Source organism: Callithrix jacchus, chromosome 18 (genome assembly GCF_049354715.1).
Source record: "Callithrix jacchus isolate 240 chromosome 18, calJac240_pri, whole genome shotgun sequence".
Taxonomy (NCBI): Eukaryota; Metazoa; Chordata; class Mammalia; order Primates; family Cebidae; genus Callithrix; species Callithrix jacchus.
In genome coordinates this window covers 8,976,552-8,983,726 of record NC_133519.1, presented here as the reverse complement: position 1 = coordinate 8,983,726, position 7,175 = coordinate 8,976,552, and the positions used below count along the sequence as shown (strand labels likewise).

Sequence of the window (7,175 nt, the reverse complement as noted above, 5' to 3'; positions counted from 1 at the left end):
GAATGCCATCACCTCTGCACAAATGGGAATGGAGCTCAGCCCCTTCCTTTATGGTCAGTAATTACTGAATAAAATTCATTGTAACTGCTTTGACTAATGTCTGGCTTTATTGTTGACATAATAACTGTGAGTGATTGTTTTAGTGACACAGCAGCTGCAAAGAGAGGCATAGACATGGCAGGAGAGGGAGGGGTCACCTGACCCTTCTCATTTCATAGGCATCTATTTCTGCTGGTGTCCATCAGCCTGAGACTTGGCTGGGCTGCCCTGGGGTATCTCTCCATGGCTCTGCAGCAAGACTTGAATAGGCTGCTGGTGACACTTGGTGCAACCACAGCCACCTTTAAAGATGCCATTAAGGGTTTAAAAGAAAATGAAGAGAAACACAGAAAACCTGATTTTGAAAGTTGTTGCCTTGCCCCTTCCCCCTTGAGTGTGTGTGACTTGCTGTGTGATGGTGGTGGGAGTGCAGTTGAGCACAACACCTGCTCTAATGTTTGGCAGTTTCTCACTGAGTTAAGCCGACCCTATAAAAAAGCAAATTTACTTTTCTTGATTACCCCCATTAAAGTGAACAACACATCCAACAAGGCTTCTAACACCAATTGTCTTAGTAACCTCATTTTTATAATAAGGAAAAACTGGGTACAACACAAATCTTCATCTACAGAAAAATTTAATACTGACTGTTACAGTCATAAAACCATCCCAGAAGCTCACTTAATAACATCAAAACCAGAACCCCACACTGATGCCACTGATAAGAGAAAATCATGATATAAAAATGAAACAGATGAGAGCAAGGGGGAGGGAGGGAGAGGGAGAGAGAGAGAGACAAAGACAGAGAGAGAGAGAGAGACAAAGACAGAGAGAGAGAGAGGGAGAGAGAAAGACAGAGAGAGAGAGAGAGAGACGGGGGGGGGGGGTGGAGAAACTGCTAATAGTAGTGGGTAAAAGCCAAAGAGCTCAATTTCTATCATGATATTGAACAGAAGAACTGAAGGAACATGAGCCAATAGCTCTAAGGGTCCAAGTCTGCACAAGGCACCTGCTGGGTGTGGGGTTCTTTTGGCTCCAGTGATGAATCTCAGACTAGCTAACTGTTAAGGATATGGCCCCTGCAAAAATCGATCAATGCATAATGAAGGGATAGCTATTTGCAAGTAAATTTATCATTCTATGCGTGGGAGAACTGGCATTAGAATGGTTTTCAAATAAAAGCAAAACCAAGATTTATGAAGAAAAGAAGAAAGGGGAGGAGAAAAACAGGATATATATATTTTTTGTTTCTCAGAACATATATAAAAGCATATACATATATACGCTTATATATGTGAGCTCAGACTCTATTTTTATTTCACAAATATTTTATTTCACAGTGCATGAACTTAACTGCAGACAAAGAGAACCAGAAATGAAGGAATTCCTGAACTCCCTATCACAGTTAGAGAGACACTTTTGACTTTTTACAATCAAGTTGATTAAGGTGTGAGTTGAATATGGTACAGTGCATCCATTTCAAGTTTGATGACATGTCTATTCTCCAGAAGGTCTTCTTGTGCCCTTTGCAGTTAGTCCCCCCCACTTCCTTGACCCCAGTAATCAATGATGTAGCTTCTGTCACTATACAGGTTAGTTTTACCTGTTCTAGAAATTCACCTTGATGGCGTCACACAGGATGCACTGTTTTCATCACTCAGCATAATGTTTTTGAGATTATTCATGAGATCTCATGTTTCCGTAATATGTCTCGTTTTATTGCTGGATGGTTCGGGTAGTTGGGGTAGATGGCAGCGCATTCTGCTGACAGGTGAGACTGCGGTTGTGACCTGCGGGCCTCGTGAATATGAGGAAGGGCACCTGGGCGCCGGGAGAGCTGTTCCGCTCCACAAAGTAAGGGTGTTGTGTCTACCACGGAATGGGGACACTGAGAGTCTTAGAGCCCGCTTCCATCCCAAACAACAGAGCTAGTCTGTACAGTTTCTACCTAGCTCTATGTGGTGAGGACACATTCCCCCCAGCACAGAACTCCTATAAAGGCCTGTGGGGGCTGCGGTTAGAAGCAGAGCCTGTGTGAAAGGTCATTCCACAGGCTGCGGAAAAACAGGAAGGTTTTCACAGAGCGTGAGAACCCGAGAGGCTGGAGACCACGGACCGATCTCTGCCCAAAGCAGCCCCACGTAGAAAGGGAAGAGCTCTGTGGCCACCGCGCTGGCAGCTTTTGTTAAACAGCCTCACCACGGTTGGGGCTTCCAACTTTTCCGGCAGGAAGGACGGCAACGCGTTACTTCCTATTTTATAGTCTCCTGCCCACGAGAAGAACACTTAGGATCCCGTACGGGGTGTAAGCCCGTGGAAACTAAAAGTAGTCTATTGCGTACAATCTGCTTTCTACACTGCAAGAACTCAGGGGAAAGCGCCACTACCACAAATTATGCAGGCGCCGTTCCCAGATTTGGGGAAAATCGCAGGAGTCAGCACATCAAGAGTCCACTTGATGAGGCTCACCCTGGGAAAACCACACTCATGACCACAGCGTCTCCCCTGCCAGGTAAGATTTTCTACACGTCCGCCCGGCCACAGCCTCTTACATCTCCCCCTTTACAAACACTGTCATTTGCCCTGCGCACCCCCTGCCCGCCTCGCCCAGACGCACAGCTGGGACTCCCACATCAGAGCAGCGGTCCTGAACTCGCTCCCACAGCACGGGAGCTCCTTATTGACGAAGCAGCCGGTGGCGAAGCAGCAGCCCCTGCGCCGCCTCCTCTACACAGAGGTCGCCCTATAGGTGAGTGCTTGAGGTCCCCTGACGCGCTTGGTTACTGGGAACAAAAGAGCTGCTGGCCCAGACGAAGGACACTGCCGTGACTCGGATTCGAACCGAGGTTGCTGCGGCCACAACGCAGAGTACTAACCACTATACGATCACGGCGAGCCACAGGGCAAGCGGCGACGCCTGGGCCTGCTCTAGTAATTTTAACATCAACAGATTTCCATTATTAGGCGGCTTTGTTCCCAGACAGCCGCAGGGTGCTCGCGCTTTTCTTCCGTTCTTGCCGGCTCAGCTTTTCCCTCCTTCCTCGCAATCCTCACAGGTAACAAGAGCAATTCTCATCTCCTCCACTGCAGCCTGGGCCTCCCTGCGCCGCCTCTCCCGGGAGGCCTCGCTGTCCTCGTCCACACCTCCTCTGTTCTCTCCCGCCTCTCTGAAAATCCACTTTTCACCCTTTTTCTCTCCCGCCCCACCCGCCCAAGCCGAGTGAAGCCAGGGGAGCCCAAGCCAGTAGAGGGTCGGGTGAAGGCGGAGCCGAGAAGGGGAAGAGCCACGCGGGAGCCCCCGGGCGTTCTGCTTCCCGTGGGGCCCAGGCGGCTCAGGCCCAGGGAGTCGCGGACCCGGGCGTTTCCTGGGACTCTGGCTCTGACGCCGGCGGAGGCAGGACAGGGCGAAGGCCACAGGGCTGCCCTTCCAGCTGCAGAATCACCCCATGCACGGGTCTCAGCATTTGCGGCAAGATGCTGTCTCCAGTTTCCCGAGGCTTTGAGTCTGCACGAGCGTTCTGCACAAGGCGGCTCCGCCTAGCGCTGGATGGGCGCCTGCTCTGCACGGAGAGGCCGGACTGCAAGTTGATCGTCTGCGTGGCCGGGTCGATTGCTGTGCTTGCTTCCAGCTCTGGAGGTGGATAAGTCCGTACTGGGGATTGTCTATTGCATTTTAAAAATGCTTAAACCGCTGGCAGCTTCCTTCTGCCCAGCGCATCCTCTCATGGAAAGGCAGGGTGAGACCAGCTTTACTCTCCTCTCCTCTCGTCTCCTCTATGTCTCGCGTAGGTAAATCAAGGTCCACTAGGATTCTGGGGACACCCATATCCTTCAAAGACTAGAATCATCATGGTTAACCTCTGAATTTTTTTTGACAAAGGATTTTTTCTCTCTCTCTCTCTCTCTCTCTCTCTCTCTCTCTCTCTCTCTCTCTCTCTCTCTCTCTCTCTCTCCTCTCTCTCTCTCTCTCTCTCTTTTTGACGGAATCTCACTGTGTCGCCAGGCTGGAGTGCCGTGGTGCAATCTCAGCTCACTGCAACTTCCTAGTTTCTGATTCGAACTATCCTGCCTCAGCCTCCGGAGTTTTGTATTTTTAGTAGAGCGGTTGCATAATGTTGGCCAGGGTGATCTCGATGTCCTGCCCTCCCGCTTGCCTCCACCTCCCAAAGTGCTGGGATTACAGGCATGAGCAACCACACTCAGCGCTCTCTCTCTCTCTCTCTCTCTCTCTCTCTCTCTCTCTCTCTCTCCCTTTTTTTTAACTGTCATTCATTTAGCCCTTTCCATATGCTTTTGAAGTTTAATTGGTTCTAAGATTTTACGGTTACATTTAATGCTCTGGTCATTCTTGTACAGGTGTTTGTGGCCAGTTTGTATTTCTATGGGACAGAGGAGCGGTCACTGTACAAAGGACAATGACTATCACAGCTTTCACATGGGTTTTGTGTCATTCCATTCTCTCTCCTCTGTTGGCTTATTAGCTGTCACTCTCTGTTATTTTAGCAATTGCCTTAGGGCTTACAGCCTACGTTTTGTAACTTACCACAGTCTACCTTCAAGTGATACTATACCTGCCCTTCTGGCCTTGCTGCTGTCCCTGACATGCACTTTGCTTTTACGCCTGTATAAACCCCACAACCCATTGTTATTGCTTTTGTTTAAATGGTCAACTTTTTACAAAAAAGATTTACAAAATGAGAAAATAACTAGCGTAGTTACCCATTTCTGATGCTCTTCATTTCCTTGTGCAGATCTGGATTTTCATCTGGAATCTGTTCCCTTCTGCCTGGAGGACTCCTTTGATGTTCCCTGTGTTGTGGGCCGGCTGGTAGTGAATGTGGTCAGCTTTTGTACATCTCTAAATGTCCTTATTTCACGTCCAGTTTCGGGAGTATGTTTTTCTGGCACAGTGCTTATTCTGCGTAAATTTCCCCGTCCTCAGTACCATAAAGATTGCGTTTGCTGTCTGCTCCCGGGCACTGCTGCTCCTGGTAGAGGCCAGCAACAGCAGAGAGCAAGCTGATGCCATCTGGTCTTTGCTCCTGTGCATGCACAATGCCTTTCTTTTCTGGCTGGATTTGAGCAACGTTGTTATGATGTATCTAGGAGTGGTTTTCTTCGTGTTTCTTGTGCTTCAGTTTCCTCAGCTTCTTGGGTCACTGGATTTATAATTTTCATTATGACTGGGAACTTTTCAGCTATTACTTCTTCAGAAATGGGACGGCTACAGTGGCTCACAACTTCATAAAGCTGAATTGGGAGGTGTCAGAGTGAGGCCTAGAGTTCGAGACCAGTCTAGGAAACATGTTGAGACCACCACGCCTGATAAAAATAACAAAGAAAGTAAATGTTTCCTTTCCACCCTCCTCCTTTCTGGCCACTGTTGTATTTCTTTCTTGTTTTCTTTCCTTTTTTTTTTTTGAGATGAAATTCACTCTTGTCACCCAGATTGGAGTGCAATGATGTGATCTCAGCTCACTGCAACCTCCGCCTCCTGGGTTCAAGCAATTCTCCAGCCTTAGCCTCTGGAGTAGCTGGGATTACAGGTGCTCGCCATCACATCCAGCTAATATTTGTATTTTTAGTAGAGACAGAGTTTTGCCATGTTGACCAGGCTGGTTTCAACTTCTGACCTCAAGTGATCCACCCACGTTGGCTTCCCAAAGTGCTGGGATTACAGGCATGTGCCACCATGCCCAGACCCACTGTTACATTTCTATAGGATAGAGGTGCAGGTACTATAGAAAGTCCCTTTCAGGGAGTCCCGTTACTCATAAATTAGGCCTCGTAAGTCTGCCTGCTGTTCACTGATAATCTTTTCATTAAAAAAAAATCTTTCGACTGTGAGTTTCATTTTGCATATTTTCAATTATTCATGATTCTATGTTCCCTGACCATTTTTTATTTAACATGTAATCTGCTGTTAATCCCATCCAGGGAATTTATTATCTCTGATTTTTTTTTTTTTTTAAGACAAGGTCTCACCCTGTAGCCCAAGCTGGAATGCAGTGGTGCAATCTTGGCTCACTGCAACCTCTGCCTCCCGGGCTCAAACAGTCCTCCCACGGCCACCTCCTGAGTAGCTGGGACTAGAGGCACACACCACCATACCCAGATAATTATTTGTATTTTGTGGTAGAGACGAGGTTTTGTCATGTTGCCCAGGCTGGTCTGAAACTTCAGGGCTCAAGTGATCTGCCCACCTCAGCCTCCCACAGTGCTGGGATTACAGGCGTGAGCCACAGCACCACACCCCTGACGGTGTTTTCATCTCCAGAGTTTGATGTGGGTCATTTTACATGTTCTATGTCTCTACTTAATTCTTCGGACCTGTGGAATGCAATCATAGCTGTTTAAAGTCCCTCAGCTAATTCTACCATCACGGCAGCACTGGTTCAGTTCCCACTGGTTATTTCCTTCATTATGAGTCCTGGTCTCCTGCCCTTTGCCTGCCTGGTATTCTATGATTGCCTGTCAGACATGGCGAAGTTTACCTTCTGTCTACTGGCTAATGAACCTGTGACACCAAGTTACTTTTGCTGTTGTTCTGGATACCAGTTAAGTGACTGTGATCGATTTAATTCTTCTAGGTCTTGCTTTTAGGACTTTTTTCTTTCTTTCTTTTTTTGCAAGTCAGCATAGATAGAACTCATTATTCCCACTAGTTAAGCAGGGACTTCCTGTGAATTCTACCCAAATGCCCACAGATGGCAAGTAGTTCAGTTGGGCTGGCGGGATCCAGGCACTGTTCATAACCCTTCCACAAGCTTCCTTCCTTGGCCTCGGGAAGTCTCTTTGCAAGCGTGCGCTCCTTGATGCTTAAGGGAGACCCTTCCCATCTCCCCAGATCCTCTCTCCATCCATGTCTCTCACCGCCACATCTGGTCCTTTGAGCCCTAGCTGCCTTGCTGTCCAGGGAGGCTCAGCTTCATCTCCTCAGTCCAGGAGTAGGCCTCAGATTCCTGCCTGGGGCCTAGCCTGGGAACTCCCTGAAGGCAGCAAGCTGGGGCACGGTAGGGCTCACCTGGTTTGTTTCTCATCCCTCAGGGATTCTGTCCTTTTTCACCTCATTTCCAGTGTCTTGAAAAGTGTAATTTCACTTTTTTTGTCTGTGTTTGTTTGCAGAGAGGAGCAGT

The 7,175-nt window shown here is 48.1% G+C and overlaps 1 non-coding gene and 1 pseudogene across 1 annotated transcript; both read right to left on the bottom strand.

The window, feature by feature from the left end:
* Positions 1–2,407: 2,407 nt before the first annotated feature.
* On the bottom strand, positions 2,408–2,559 carry LOC118151239 (U1 spliceosomal RNA; annotated as a pseudogene).
* A 301-nt stretch (positions 2,560–2,860) lies between these two features.
* On the bottom strand, positions 2,861–2,932 carry TRNAH-GUG (transfer RNA histidin (anticodon GUG)). The gene has a single exon. It is a non-coding gene; the product is annotated as a tRNA-His (tRNA).
* Positions 2,933–7,175: the final 4,243 nt, after the last annotated feature.